At 39.6% G+C, this 15070-nt stretch overlaps 1 protein-coding gene across 1 annotated transcript in view; it reads right to left on the reverse strand.

Moving 5' to 3' along the window:
- LOC123768925 (uncharacterized) overlaps nt 1–3901 on the reverse strand; it is a 75103-nt gene extending 71202 nt beyond the window's left edge. The window contains exon 1 of the mRNA XM_069316918.1: nt 3744–3901. The gene's annotated coding sequence lies outside the window, so the exon portion shown is untranslated. The remainder of the gene's footprint in view (nt 1–3743) is intronic.
- Nucleotides 3902–15070: the final 11169 nt, after the last annotated feature.

Raw genomic sequence — 15070 nt, forward strand, 5'->3', positions numbered from 1 at the left:
TAGGAACCGTCTCCAAAGAATTCTCAAAGAATTACTCGTTATTGCTATCTAAAATTGTTATTGCTATCTATCGCCCTTTGAAGGAGATACCAACTTTAATTTACAAAAAAGCCTCCACATCTTTAGCCCCTGCTTTTGCATTGCTCTTCAACAAGTCACTTGAACTCCAAACCTTTCCAGATATTCTAAAAAAAAGCGAGAGTAACCCCTGTTCACAAATGTGGTGATCTCACAGATGTTAACAACTACAGACCAATATCAATTCTGCCTAACTTGTCAAAAATATTTGAAAAACTAATCTACAGGCACCTTTACTCTTATCTAGCCAAACACAATATACTTAGCTTTGTCAATAAGGCTTCAGACCCAAAAAAAGCACTAACGATGCACTTATTAGTATGATTAACTTGATTCATGCAGCTCTTGATAAAAATGAGTTCCCTGTTGGGTTATTTGTAGACCTGCGTATGGCTTTTGACACTGCCAACCACCAAAACCTTCTTCTTAAATTACATCATATGGAGTCAGAGGACACTCCCTGCAATACCTCAAATCTTACCGTACTGACAGGCTCCAGTATGTTTCTGTGAATAATTCAATTTCTCCCACCCTACCCATCAACATCGGTGTTCCTCAGGGCAGCATACTTGGCCCTCTCCTCTTTCTCATCTACATTAATGACCTTCCAAATGCCTCCCAATACCTCAAACCAATTCTATTTGCTGACGACACAACCTTCATTTACTCCTGTCCTGACCCCCTTGCTCTAAATGCCACAGTAAATACTGAGTTAAATAATGTCCATCTTTGGCTAACTGCCAACAAACTCACCCTTAACATTGACAAAACTTTCTATATTCTGTTTGGCAATAAATCCTCTAATCAAATAAATCTCAGAATAAACAATACCCAAATCTGTAACAAATTAGATGGCAAATTCCTTGGCGTTCTCATTGACCACAAGCTGAATTTCCTGGGACACATTCTAAATATATCAAAAAAAGTTTCAAAAACTGTTGGCATTCTTTCTAAGATCAGATATTATGTAAACCGCCCTACCCTGGTGACTCTCTATTACTCCCTCATCTATCCATATCTCAACTATGGTATTTGTGCTTGGGGTTCTACTACCCAAAATCATTTATGTCCTCTAATTACTCAAGACAAAGCTGCTATTAGGACAATATCCAACTCTGGCCCCAGACATCACTCGGTACCCCTACTCATATCTCTGAATATGTTAGATATTAAGTCACTGCACATTCTCTCATGTGTATTATACATATATAAAACGCTGAACTGTAATGCCAATCCTGACCTCAAAAGCTTCATTGAAGGTTGTAACAGAACCCATGAGCACCACACCAGAAACAAATACAGTTTTGATATTCCAAGAGTACGACTTAATCAAACTAGAAATGCTCTACAAATCAAGGGACCCAGAATGTGGAATGACCTTCCCAACCATGTTAAAGACTGTACCTCTCTCAACCAATTTAAGATAAAAATGAAGCACTACCTAATAAATTCCCTGTAACCTACCTTACCCCTGTATTGTCAACCCATGTCTGTTTTTTTAAACAACGCTGTTTGTCAACCTAATTGTATTTGTGCTGCTCAACACATTTTATTCTTTATACTCAATTAGTATTAAGTTTTAGTCATTAATGTTTTTCCTGCCCGAAACGCTTTGCGTAACTGTGGCTTTAGACATTGTATGTACTAGCTCTATCTATAAATCGATCAATTTTTGTAAAATCTCTTGTATGTATGTACCTTACCTGAATAAACATTTATTTATTTATTATTTATTACTTATCCTAATCTAACCTGGGTTTATTTTCTGCAATAAGACAGGAGCGTTTAGGCAATGTTTCCTTTCACCTGATGCTTCTGTTTACTTAGCATAAACAGGTTCCCCAGAGTTACGCAACTGTTTTAAGTTGTATCTTGGGGAAGGGCAGTCGTTGGCCTACAGGGACATCAATAAGCCTAATAGGCTTCCTGTCCCAGATTACTGGAACCTATAAGAACATACACAGTACAAAATGTGTAATGTTACTCCTGATGTAATGCCTTTAGATACTGATGGCTGATTCTTCATTGTCATTTCCTGAATTAGCCTGAAATTATTTGAGGGCCACTATCTCATTAGTGGCCTCGATGAGGACAGCAGGATTAGTGGTTTGTTAAAAGTCTCCCATTTGTCATGATGATTTTATTGAACTGAATTATAAAATTCAGCTGTGTTTTGGCATTTACGACCTCGGCGGGTAATACTGTATATAATAATTTTTAATCCAAAGAAGGTACAATGGGTTGGTGAGATTAAATAAGGTTGGTATTTTTACATTCTTGCAAAGCTACTAACATGCATAGTTTCAGGTAGGTGGTTCCATAGGTTTATAGCCCTATGGATGAAAAAGCCTCTGCTTTCTGTCGTACAATGTGGATTATTGAGCTTGAAACCATTACACCTTGTTTATGTTACATCTGACCTTTTGAAGAAGTTTTATGGGTCAACATCTTCCAAACTGTTCTGTATTTTAAAAATGTTAATGAGATCAGCCCTGTCATGCCTGGTTTGCAGTGTTGTTAGCCCTGTGGCCCTCAACCATTCCTATTATAAGTTGACTTAGTTCTGGAATTATTTTTGTTGCCCGGTGTGGAAACTTTCTCCAGAGCATTTATGTTCTTCTGAAGACGAGGTCTTCATGCTTGGATACAATAATCCGAGTGGATTATTGTATCACCAGAGATTTGGTGACCTTTTATTGCACCAGAGATTTATATGGTTGAATCACTACCGTCTTTTCCTTGAAGTCAAATGTTCGCTTCATTATTCCAAGGGATTTGGTTAGTTTTTTCTTACTGCTGTTCCCACTTGTTGTGCAACTTTCAGTGAATAATGGATTCTGACTCCAAGGTCTTTTTCTTCATCAGTCCGCTGCAAGGTAATGATATTTGGTAGTTGTGACATGGGGTTGTTATGTTCCCACATGGAAAGTCTTGCATTTTTGTATATTTAAAAGCATTTGCCAGTCATCTGACCATTTGTTGTAGATCTCTCTGAAGGGGTCTGACAGCTGAGTGGACAGTGCTCGGGATTCATAGTCCTGAGGTTCCAGGTTTGATCCCCGGTGGAGGCCAAAACAAATGGGCCTTGTTTCTTTCACACTGATGTCCCTGTTCATCTAGCAGTAAATAGGTACCTGGGAGTTAGACAGCTACTACGGGCTGCTTCCTGGGGGTGTGTAACAAAAAGGTCGACGGGGACGCTTAAGTCCTGAAATTATCTCAAGATAACCTCAAGATAACGAAGGCCTCAATGTCATTTTCACTTCCCACTTTGTCATAAATCTTTGTGTCATCTGCAAATAGCAATGTTTAGCTAAAAACAACAAAAAGGCAAGAGTCTCTGCATATAAATAAGCAAAGGTGGGCGGACTATTGAGCTGTAAGTATACCCTCGTCTGGGAACATACCTACCATGAATCTTCAGTTTTCTTAGCACGTTTTCTAGACATGGTTTACCCAATAAATCTCTCCTTGTTATCATTAGAACGTTAATTAATCCCTATTATTATCCCTGAACTGAGTATTTTTGAATAACAACAACAATGTTTTAATATTTCTTGGAGAAAGATCTTTTCAAAATAAGAGAAATACGTGAGCGAGAGAGAGCCTCACCCCTGCCCCTCTGTCTGAGGCTGTCACTCTCCTCAACAGAGGCAGGCACTCACCTTACAGACAAGATGAACTAGAGGGACAGCAGCGGGAGTTGTCTCGCTAACACAGCAATGCTGTCATGGGGTAGGGGTGGTAACTGCGTGGTTACAGGAGGCGAGCCATGACACCCGTGTTGTTCCTGTTCCCCCAGTGTCAACACCCAGCCACTGTTGCCACGCTCACACACCCTCCACCTCCGCCTCTCACTCTCTTATTATATCCCCTTCTTCCTCACACTCACGCAAGATAAAACCATTTTTTGGAATTAGTATGATGTTATATTAATGTATCCATGTGCTTGTGAAATGTATTATTAGTATGCTGGCAAGAGCAAAGGTCTACTAGTAATGATTTATTTGGCTACACTGCACTAGCGGATCTGCAATAGAGACTATTTATGTATACTGTAGTTCATTTATAATAATAATAATAATAATAATAATAATAATAATAATAATAATAATAATAATAATAATAATAATAATAATAATAATAATAATAATTATTTTATTTACAAGAAGGTTCAATGGGTTTTTGTTCCTAAATGCTAATCATGATCTGAAACTTTTCCTTGATAGGTATACTAGAACCCATGAACATCACACTATAAATAAATATATCTTTGATATCCCCAGAGTCAGGCTAAATCTGTGCAATCACTCCATGCAAATAAAAGAGCCCACCAGTCTGGAACTCACTCCCTGATAAATTAAAAAAAAAAAGGTTGCTCAACCTAAACCCTGTTCAAAAGTAAAACCAAAAACTATCAAATTTCATCATCTAAAAAAGTATCTATCAAGAAATGTCCTACCCAGCATAAAATACCTCAGCTTTTTTAACAACATATACCAAGACTAAAGCTTTTTGTCTAATTGGTAATAATTCTGCTCTGCAGATAATTTCTTGCTAGCAAAACAGACTGCTTTCTCCTAACCATCTATTTCATGTAATAAAACACAGCCCATCCCCCACTGGGACACCGCTCCAGTGCCAGGTAAGTCCACTGCAGGCTCACCATAGTCTGTGCTACTTGCCCCGCTCCTGTGCCAGGTAAGTTACGGGCTCACCATAGCCCGTGCTACTTGCCCCGCTCCTGTGCCAGGTAAGTTACGGGCTCACCATAGCCCGTGCTACTTGGAACTTGTTCCGAGTAGCTGAATCTATAACATCAACCCACTGGGGAAGCTGTTGTTGTTGTTCAAGATTCAAACCAAAAAGTTCCAAGTAGCACGGGCTATGGTGAGCCCGTAAGTGGATTGATGATTGATTGATAAAGATTAAGCCACCCAAAAGGTGGCACGGGCATGAATAGCCCGTAAGTGGTGGCCGTTTTGAGCCATTACCAGTATCAAGAGCTGATACTGGAGATCTGTGGAGGAGCGACTACACCCTGCCTGACGGGAGATGTCTCCCGTCGACCGTAAGTGGAGGCTCTTTGGAGCTCTTATGCACTTTGGAGCCATTATCTGTATCAGCAACTGATACTAGAGATCTGGGGATGGATGGGGGGTTTCATGGTGAATTTCAGCCCTGAAGGTCTGGCTGTACCAGTTATAGAGCTGGTGGGTTAGTGTATCTGGTAGCAGTTGTGGAAGCTGGAAGAAGGTCATCAGATACAACAGCTGTTGGAAGTCTATTCGCGTTGGGGAAGCATATCTACCTCTACACACAGAAATCACAATAGCGCGATGCATCAAATGAACAAATCCACAAGGGCCGTGACGTGGGTTCGAACTAACGTCCGAGAGGATCCCAGACGCTGCCTGTCGTAGCTCAGTCGATTAAGGCAGCGTCTGGGATCGTCTCGGGCGTAGGTTCGAACCCTCGTCACGGCCCTTGTGGATTTGTTCATTTACCTCTAGTTTTAAAGGGCGGTTACCTGTAAAATTAGTCAGCACGGGAAATTTACCAATTTCTGCTTAATATTCAGGAAAGCATTTTCATCTCTTGATGGTCACCTAAATCTATACCCCCATTTTTGTCAACAAATATCAATCCTGCTCAGTATTGTTACTGTTGTTATGGCAGCACACAGGGGTTTGACCTTTTGTCTGTTCTGTGGATGAAAATAAACATCTACATAGTATGGGTTAATTTTATTATAATTATTATTAATAATAATTACAATTATTAATTATAATTAATTATAGCATTATAGGTACATAGTTACTTGCATTTATTTATTTATTTATTTATTTATTTATTTATTTATTTATTTATTTATTATTATTTATTTATTTATTTATTTATATGCAAGGAGGTACATTGGGGGTTAAGAGGGTGCATAGTAATGATGATTTTAAATTCTTGTAAGCCACTAGCACGAATAGCATTTTGGGCAAATGCACGCACGCACCTAGCAATCGTACAATCTTTCTGTAACTCGTGTGTGCAGTGTGAATTTAATCCTTAAGCAAATTACCATATCTTAATTTAATTATGTACGAAAAGATACAGAAGTTAACTAAGCTATATATACACTAAGGCTAGGGCATATAATTCTGTTTGCAATGTTGAGCACCCACTATTCATGCTTCCAGTAAGCTTCACTCGTAGCCTGGTGGATAGCGCGCAGGACTCGTAATTCTGTGGCGCGGGTTCGATTCCCGCACGAGGCAGAAACAAATGGGCAAAGTTTCTTTCACCCTGAATGCCCCTGTTACCTAGCTAGCAGTAAATAGGTACCTGGGAGTTAGTCAGCTGTCACTGGGGCTGCTTCCTGGGGGTGGAGGCCTGGTCATGGACCGGGCCGCGGGGACACTAAAGCCCCGAAATCATCTCAAGATAAGAAGATGGTTGGTAGTGTAAACTGCTGCCCCAACAGAACCTCTTTCTTGATCAACTGATCCGTCTGTGAAGATGTGAGTCGTTGTAGGTCTTGAGATGGTTTCCATTTGTTGTTCTGTGACTGATTTGAGCCTCTGCGAGTCACATGGTAATTACAGTAATTACAGTCTTGTAAAGCCACTAGCACGCGCAGCGTTTCGGGCAGGTCCTTAATCTAAGAAAATTTTAAGGAGGTAAATACTTGCAAAATTTATAGACAAAAAAATGATAACAGATTACATGGAATGAAAAAAAAGAAGATGAGAGAAAATTATAGGTACAGTATATTAAAGCACATAGGTAGCTATGATTGATTGCAATGACAGCTTAAAATGGTAGTTGACAACAAATTGGTAGGCACAATACAGCAGAAACAATATAAGATTGATTGCAATGACAGCTTGAATGGTAGTTGACAAAAATTGGTAGTCACAATACAGCATATGGCTAGCACATAAAAGAAGACAGCAATGAACACAATGATAAGGTTGTTTGATATTACATAAGATTCAGATTCAGATGTTTATTCAGGTAAGGTATATACATACAAGTGATGTTACAGTAATGGATTGATATATAGATAGAGCTAGTACATACAATGCCTAAAGCCACTATTACGCAATGCGTTTCGGGCAAGAAAACATTAATATCTAGAACTTAATACTAATTGAGCATAAAGAATAAAAGATGTTGAGAACAAATACAAATAAAGATAAAAAAAAGGGGGAAACATGACTGAAAAAGCAGCACAAATACAATAGGTTGACAAACAGTGTTGATTAAAAAAAAAAAAAAAAAAATAACAGACATGGGTTGACAATAGAGGAGTGAGGTAGATTACAGGGAATTTATTAGGTAGTGTTTAGTTTTTATCTTAAACTGGTTGAGAGAGGTACAGTCTTAACATGGTTGGGAAGGTCATTCCACATTCTGGGCCCCTTGATTTGCAGAGCATTTCTAGTTTGATTAAGACGTACTCTAGGAATATCAAAACTGTATTTATTTCTGGTGTGGTGCTCATGGGTTCTGTTACAACCTACTATGAAGCTTTTAAGATCAGGATTGGCATTATAGTTTAGCGTTTTATATATGTATAATACACATGAGAGAATGTGCAGTGACTTAATATCTAACATATTAAGAGATTTGAGTAGGGGTACCGAGTGATGTCTGGGGCCAGAGTTGGATATTGTTCTAATAGCGGCTTTGTGTTGGGTAATTAGAGGACGTAAGTGATTTTGGGTAGTAGAACCCCAAGCACAAATACCATAGTTGAGATAAGGATAGATAAGGGAGTAATAGAGAGTCACCAGGGCAGGGCGTGGTACATAATATCTGATCTTAGAAAGAATGCCCACAGTTTTTGAAACTTTTTTAGATATATTTAGAATGTGTCCCTGGAAATTCAGCTTGTGGTCAATGAGAATGCCAAGGAATTTGCCATCTAATTTGTTACAAATTTGGGTATTGTTTATTTTGAGATTTATAAGACTAGAGGATTTATTGCCAAACAGAATATAGAAGGTTTTGTCAATGTTAAGGGTGAGTTTGTTGGCAGTTAGCCAAAGATGGACTTTATTTAGCTCAGTATTTACTGTGGCATTTAGAGCAAGAGGGTCAGGACTGGAGTAAATGAAGGTTGTGTCGTCAGCAAATAGAATTGGTTTGAGGTGTTGGGAGGCATTTGGAAGGTCATTAATGTAGATGAGAAAGAGGAGAGGGCCAAGTATGCTGCCCTGAGGAACACCAATGTTGATGGGATAAAAATTAGGAGATTGGGTAACACTAGGTACAGAGCAAATTTAAAGCTCAGTGTAGGAAACTAAATAGATGAAGTTAGGTACTTTTTGGTTTTGCTTTTAAATAAGGCAAAAGTTTTACAGTTTTTCAATTCACTAGGGAGTGAGTTCCATAGACTAGGTCCCTTAATTTGCATAGAGTGTTTACACAGATTAAGTTTGACCCTGGGGATATCAAAGAGATATTTATTTCTGGTGTGGTGATAATGGGTCCTATTACATCTGTCCAGGGAGAGTTTCAGAGCATGGTTTGCATTTAAGAACAGGGTTTTGTAAATGTAGTTGACACAAGAGAATGTGTGGAGGGAGTTAATATTTAGCAAGTTTAGGGATTTAAACAAGGGAGCTGAGTGTTGTCTGAAAGCAGAGTTAGTTATTATTCTGATAGCAGATTTTTGCTGTGTGATGATGGGCTTAAGGTGGTTTGCAGTGGTAGACCCCCATGCACAGATACCATAATTAAGATAGGGGTAGATTAGTGCATAATATAGTGAGAGGAGAGCAGAGTTAGGAACATAATATCTGATTTTGGAGAGTATACCAACTGTCTTAGAGACTTTCTTAGTTATGTGTTGAATGTGGGTGCTGAAGTTGAGTCTCTTGTCTAGGAATAGGCCAAGAAACTTGCCATCATTTTTATTACTGATGTTAATGTTGTCTATCTGTAGCTGAATTGCATTTGATGATTTGCTTCCAAATAAGATGTAGTAAGTCTTTTCGATGTTTAATGTTAGTTTGTTCGTTGACATCCATAAGTGGACTTTTTTTAATTCATTATTCACAACATTATTTAGTGTATGTGGGTTGAGGTTTGAGTAGATAAGGGTAGTATCGTCAGCAAACAATATTGGTTTGAGAATATTAGAGACATTAGGCAGATCGTTTATATATATAGGAAATAGAAGAGGTCCTAAGATGCTGCCCTGTGGCACTCCAACGGTAATTGGTAGAGTGGAAGAAGTTGTATCATTGATGGTTACATATTGGTGTCTGTCACTAAGATAGGATCGGATGTAGTCAAGGGCAAGGCCTCGGATTCCATAATGCTGGAGTTTAAGTAAGAGGTAGTTGTGATTAACAGTATCAAAGGCTTTTCTTAGGTCAATGAAGAGTCCAATCGGAAACTCATTTTTGTCAAGGGCTGAGTAGATAACGTCAAGGAGACTAATGATTGCATCATTGGTGCTCTTTTGGGACCGGAAGCCAAACTGGCAGGGGCTGAGTATGTCGAATTTTACGAGGTAGGAATAGAGCTGTTTGTAAATAATTTTTTCAAATATTTTTGATAGAATGGGTAGATTTGATATTGGTCTATAATTGTTTATGTCCGCCGGATTGCCTCCTTTATGGACTGGCGTTACTCTTGCTTTTTTGAGGATATCAGGGAAGGTGTGATACTCTATAGATTTGTTGAAGAGTAGTGCTATGGGTGGGGCAAGGGCATGGGAGGCTCTCTTGTACACAATGGACGGAATTTCACTGGTGTTCCCTGCCTTGGTTTTTAGAGAATGTATGATGGACACAACATCTGCCGGGCTGATTGGTGAAAGGAGAAGAGAGTTTGGATAGCTGCCTGAGAGATATGTGTTAATATGTGTCTGAGTCTGTGGGATTTTACTGGCAAGATTAGCACCAACCGATGAAAAGAAACTGTTAAATTCATTTGCCATTTCTAAGTCAGTTGACTGTATATCCCCCATCCTTGTAGAGTTTTATTTGGTTATGTGAGTGTTGTTTAGTTCCTAGGATACTAGAGATAGTTTTCCAAGTGCTTTTCATGTTGCCTTTTGCTTCATTGAATCTATTCACATAATATGCAAGTTTTGCCTTTCTTATGATACTGGTAAGCATTGATGAGTACCTTTTAGCTACTTCCTTTGAAACTAGGCCAATCCTAACTTTCTTTTCATATTCATGTTTCTTGTTGATTGAGTTGAGAATGCCACTTGTGAGCCATGGATTGTTTAATCTTTTGTCAGTTACTTGCTTGGTAAGAAGGGGACAATGAATGTTGTAGAGGCTTAGAGTTTTGGAGATGAAGAGGTTAGCTAATGAATTTATATCATGGGTATTATTGAATTCAGAATCCCAGTTAATATTGTAAAGTGCCTCTGTAAGATTGTCTAAAGCTGATTCACTGTGTAGCCTAACTGAAAGTTTCTTGCTTTTTGGTGGTGTTATGTCCATGTTCGCTATGAGAAAGGTAGGATAGTGGTCAGTTGTTCTGTCGTAGATTATACCAGATACAAGGGGAGCTGTTATGTTTGTCCATATGTGGTCCAAGGTAGTGGCTGATGTTTGAGTGACTCATGCTGATATTTTAACTGGTAATCCTACAATGATTATCTTTAGATTCGAGTCTTCCGATGGAGGAGGCTGCCGAAAGTGTTGATATGGTCTATCTTCCCCTTTGTTTTTAAAGGTCCATTTCAAGTCCACTTTTTCTAGAATCTTCACTAGATTATCCGTCCATGCACTTGTTCTATATTGAAGGTTTCTGTGAAGCGATCTGTGTATGCTGTCTTTGATTGACAGTCTGGCGGTGGTTCCAACAAGTTGTGCTGTTATGGTGGCTATCCTTTGTTTGATCCTGTTTTCTAAGGCTGGTAAGCTGGTTTCCATTCTTAGATTCCCTGGACGCGTCCATATAGTTGTTCCCAGCATTGTTCTGAGAGCATCCTTTTGAGACACTTCCAGTTTCTCCCATTGGTTATCACTGAGGAATGTAAGAGCAGGAGCAGCATAGTCAATGAGTGACCTAACTGCTTGAATGTACAGTAGTACATTTTGAGTACTGGTAGAGATGCACCCTCTCTAAGACTTGTCAGGGAGCGCAAAGCTGAGTTTCTGGCTTTACAACTTTGCCAAAGATATTAAATTTCTTGAGTGAATTTCAACTGGTTGTCTATTATGACTCCAAGGTAGTTGAAAAGAGGTAACCCACTCAATTTCATGTTCTTGTATTGCCAGTCTGACGTCTTGAGTTCTCATTTTAACGGCCATAGCTTTGGTTTTATTGGTTTATTTTCACTGTTATGCGTTCCGCTTCCCTGCTGATAATATCTAGGCATTTTTGTGCATGGTTCCTGGCACCTTTGCCATTGATGATGACCACAAAGTCGTCTGCATAGTTAAGCAGTTTGGCTTTTGGTAATTTGAGCTTCATGTATTGCTCCATGAGACAGTTGAAGAGGAAGGGGCTTAGTATTCCTCCCTGCGGAGTCCCATTGTCCAGCCTGTTTGAGGTCGATGTTTTTCCTTAAAATTTGACTTTAGCTTCTCGGTTAAGCAGGCTTCCTTCGGCAAAGGCAAGAGCGTGTCCTTTGATTTCCGTATCCACCAGGCAGCACAGTGTAGCTGGAGCACTGGCTAACTCGAAGGCTTTTTCTAGGTCCAGAAAAATAAAGATTCCAGGTTTGTCATTGATTTGATCCAGAAGGGAGGTAAGGCATTCTGTGGTTCCAACACCATTTTTGTAAGCAAACATATTTTGGTGTAGTGGATTGACTTTCCAGTCATTTCGATCAAGAGTCATTCTTTCCGCAGTTTTAGCCAGACAGCTTGTTAATGAGATTGGTCTTGGATTTCCTGGATCTTTGGGTTATGGAATGGGAACTATAATTCTCCTGTTCCAAGAGAGTGGTCGAGTTCTTGTCACCCATACTCTGTTGATGAGATTCAAGAAGGCTTCTTGAACCCTTTTCTCCTAGCTTGGCCAGCATGTTGTAAGTGATTTTGTCCTCACCTGGAGCTGTGTTTGAGTTTTGGCGTTTACGGCTTCTGCGAGTAGAAGGTTCCACGGGTTTACTACTCTATAGGTGAAGGGTAGTGGACATGCCATCCATGGCATGTCTCCAAGCCTGGATGCAATAATTCAGGTGGGGGAGCACCAGAGATTTATACAATTGAACGACTACTTTCTTTTTCTTGAAAGTAAAAATACGCTTGATTATTCCCAGGTTTTTTTTACCGCCCCTCCCACTTGTGCAACTTTTAGTGAATGATGAATTCTGACTTTAAGGTCATTTTCTTCATATATCTGTTGTTAGACATCATTGTTTATGAGGTATATGAAAGGGCACTACACTCAGCCACCCAGGGGCCAGATTCACGAAGCAGTTACGCAAGCACTTACGAACCTGAACATCTTTTCTCAATCTTTAGCGGCTTTGTTTACAATTATAAAACAGTTACTGAGTTCCGAAGCACCAGAAGGCTGTTTATAACAATAACAACAGTTGCTTCTGAAGTTTTAATGCTTGTGAATTGTTTAATATATGTAACCAAAGCCGTCAAAAATTGACGAAAGATGTACACATTCGTAAGTACTTGCGTAACTGCTTCGTCAATCTGGCCCCAGGAAATCAGATCAACCAAAAAGAACTACGAAAGAAAACTTGCCCAAAACACAAAGAAAGATTCAGAGTCGTTGTGTGCCTATATGAGAAGTACAAACCTAAACAAAGGACTCGGTAGGACCCTTAAAATATGAGACTAACCAAACTATAATGGACGACAAATGGGCAGAAGTCACTTAATGAACATTTTACATCAGTGATGACCAGACCACACACTAGAATGTGAAGGGACGACGACGTTTCGGTCCGTCCTGGACCATTCTCAAGTCGATTGTTTATAACAATAGTTATAAACAATCTTATTCTCAAGACCATTCTCACAATTGACTTGAGAATGGTCCAGGACGGACCGAAACGTCGTCGTCCCTTCACATTCTAGTGTGTGGTCTAGGTCATTATACTTTAACCACGTTATTGCGACTCATCGCCTGCATATTTCACATCAGTGTTTACACTAGAAAGTTTAGATGACATCCCGTCACCCACACAAATGTTTCAAGGAGGTAAAGAGAATGAATTTAGGAATATAGCCATAACAAGCGACATAATAAAGAAGAACAGTGACAAACTACAAGACTTGAAAGCCCCAGGTGTGGATGGACTACAAATCCAAAGTCATGAAGGAACTGGCAGAAGAACTATGCCTACCGCTGAAATTACTTTTCACAAAGTCTGTGGACCTAGGGATAGTCCCCCTAGACTGGAAATATGCAAATGTCACCTCTATGCAAATACTTCCTCTTCACAATCGACTTGAGAATAGGTCCAGGACGGACCGAAACGTCGTCGTCCCTTCACCTTCTAGTTTGTGGTCTGGTCAACTTACTTCAGCCACGTTATTGTGACTCATCGCCTGCACGTCACCTCTATTTTCAAAAAAGTCAGAAAGAGCTCAACGGAGAACTACCGTCCAATCAGCTTGACATCACACATCTGCAAGCTCATGGTGAGAATCCTAAGAGAGAGAATCATTCACCATCCTTCAGTGAACAATCTTGTAAAATCGACACAACATGGGTTTGTGAAAAATAGATCCTGCCTTACAAACCTGCTCACATTTTTGGAAACGGTCACCAGCTACTCAAAGGATTTTCGGTGGATGTTGTATACATGGATTGTGCTAAAGCCTTTAATAAGGTACCACATGAAAGACTGGCAAGAAAATTACAGGCCCATGGAATAAATGGAAGAATACTAGAGTGGATAAAACAATAATTAAAACAGAGTGGTGCTAAATGTGAATGAATCTGATTGGAGAAATGTGGTAAGTTGGGTATCACAAGGGTCCATTTTGGGGCCAACCCTTTTAGTCGTATACATCAATGATATAGATGAGAATATTACAAACCACATCATCAAATTTGCAGATGACACAAAGATTTATGGCAAAGTGGGAAATGATAATGATATTGAAGCCTTACAAAGAGATCTGCATAGGACTCCACAAATGATCAGATGACTGGCAATTGCTTTTTAATACTGACAAATGCAAGACCCTGCATGTGGGGCACAACAACCCACACCACAACTACCAAATTATTGGAATTACATTACAGCAGATAAATGAAGAAAGGGACCTTGGAGTTAAAATCCACCACTCAGTTGAAAATTGCACACCAGTCAAAAAGGCGAACCAAACACTTGGAATAATCAAGCATACCTTTGACTTCAAGGAAAATAAGGTAGTGATTAAACTGTATAAATCTCTGGTGCGCCCACATTTGTATTACTGTATCAGAGACCTCATCTTCAGGAGGACACAGCTGCTCTGGAGAAAGTGCAACACCGGGCAACAAAAATCATTCCAGAGCCAAGTCAACTCACGTATCAGGAACGGTTGAGGGTCCACAGGGCTAATAACACTACAAACCAGGCATGACAGGGCGGATCTCTTTGAAACTTTAAAATACTAAACAATTTGGAGGATGTTGATCTGGAAAATATCTTTAAAAGGTCAGATGTAACACAAACAAGGAGCAACGGTTTCAAGTTCAACAAGCCACAATGTCGGACTGAGATTGCTTTTTCAAATGCTTTTTCACCCACAGGGTTATTAACCAATGGAACCGCCTACCCGCCGAAGGCGTAAATGCCAAAACTCTTAAGTACAGGTGGAAAAGATTATATAGGCAAATGGGGGGGAACTTCGACAAGCCGTCGGCTTCCCGTCCTCGTCGAAGTCACTAGTATTAGTGGCTCTCAGGTGAAGTATTATATTATAATGCAGCAGCCCGTGTAACACTTCATCACACGGGTTGTAATATCCACAATTTGTCTCAAGAGAAACGCCTTGCGATAAAGAAGATGTGCTCAACAAAACTGCATCAACGATATTCCTTAGGTTAATGAGCAGACGTA

Source organism: Procambarus clarkii, chromosome 86 (assembly GCF_040958095.1).
Source record: "Procambarus clarkii isolate CNS0578487 chromosome 86, FALCON_Pclarkii_2.0, whole genome shotgun sequence".
Taxonomy (NCBI): Eukaryota; Metazoa; Arthropoda; class Malacostraca; order Decapoda; family Cambaridae; genus Procambarus; species Procambarus clarkii.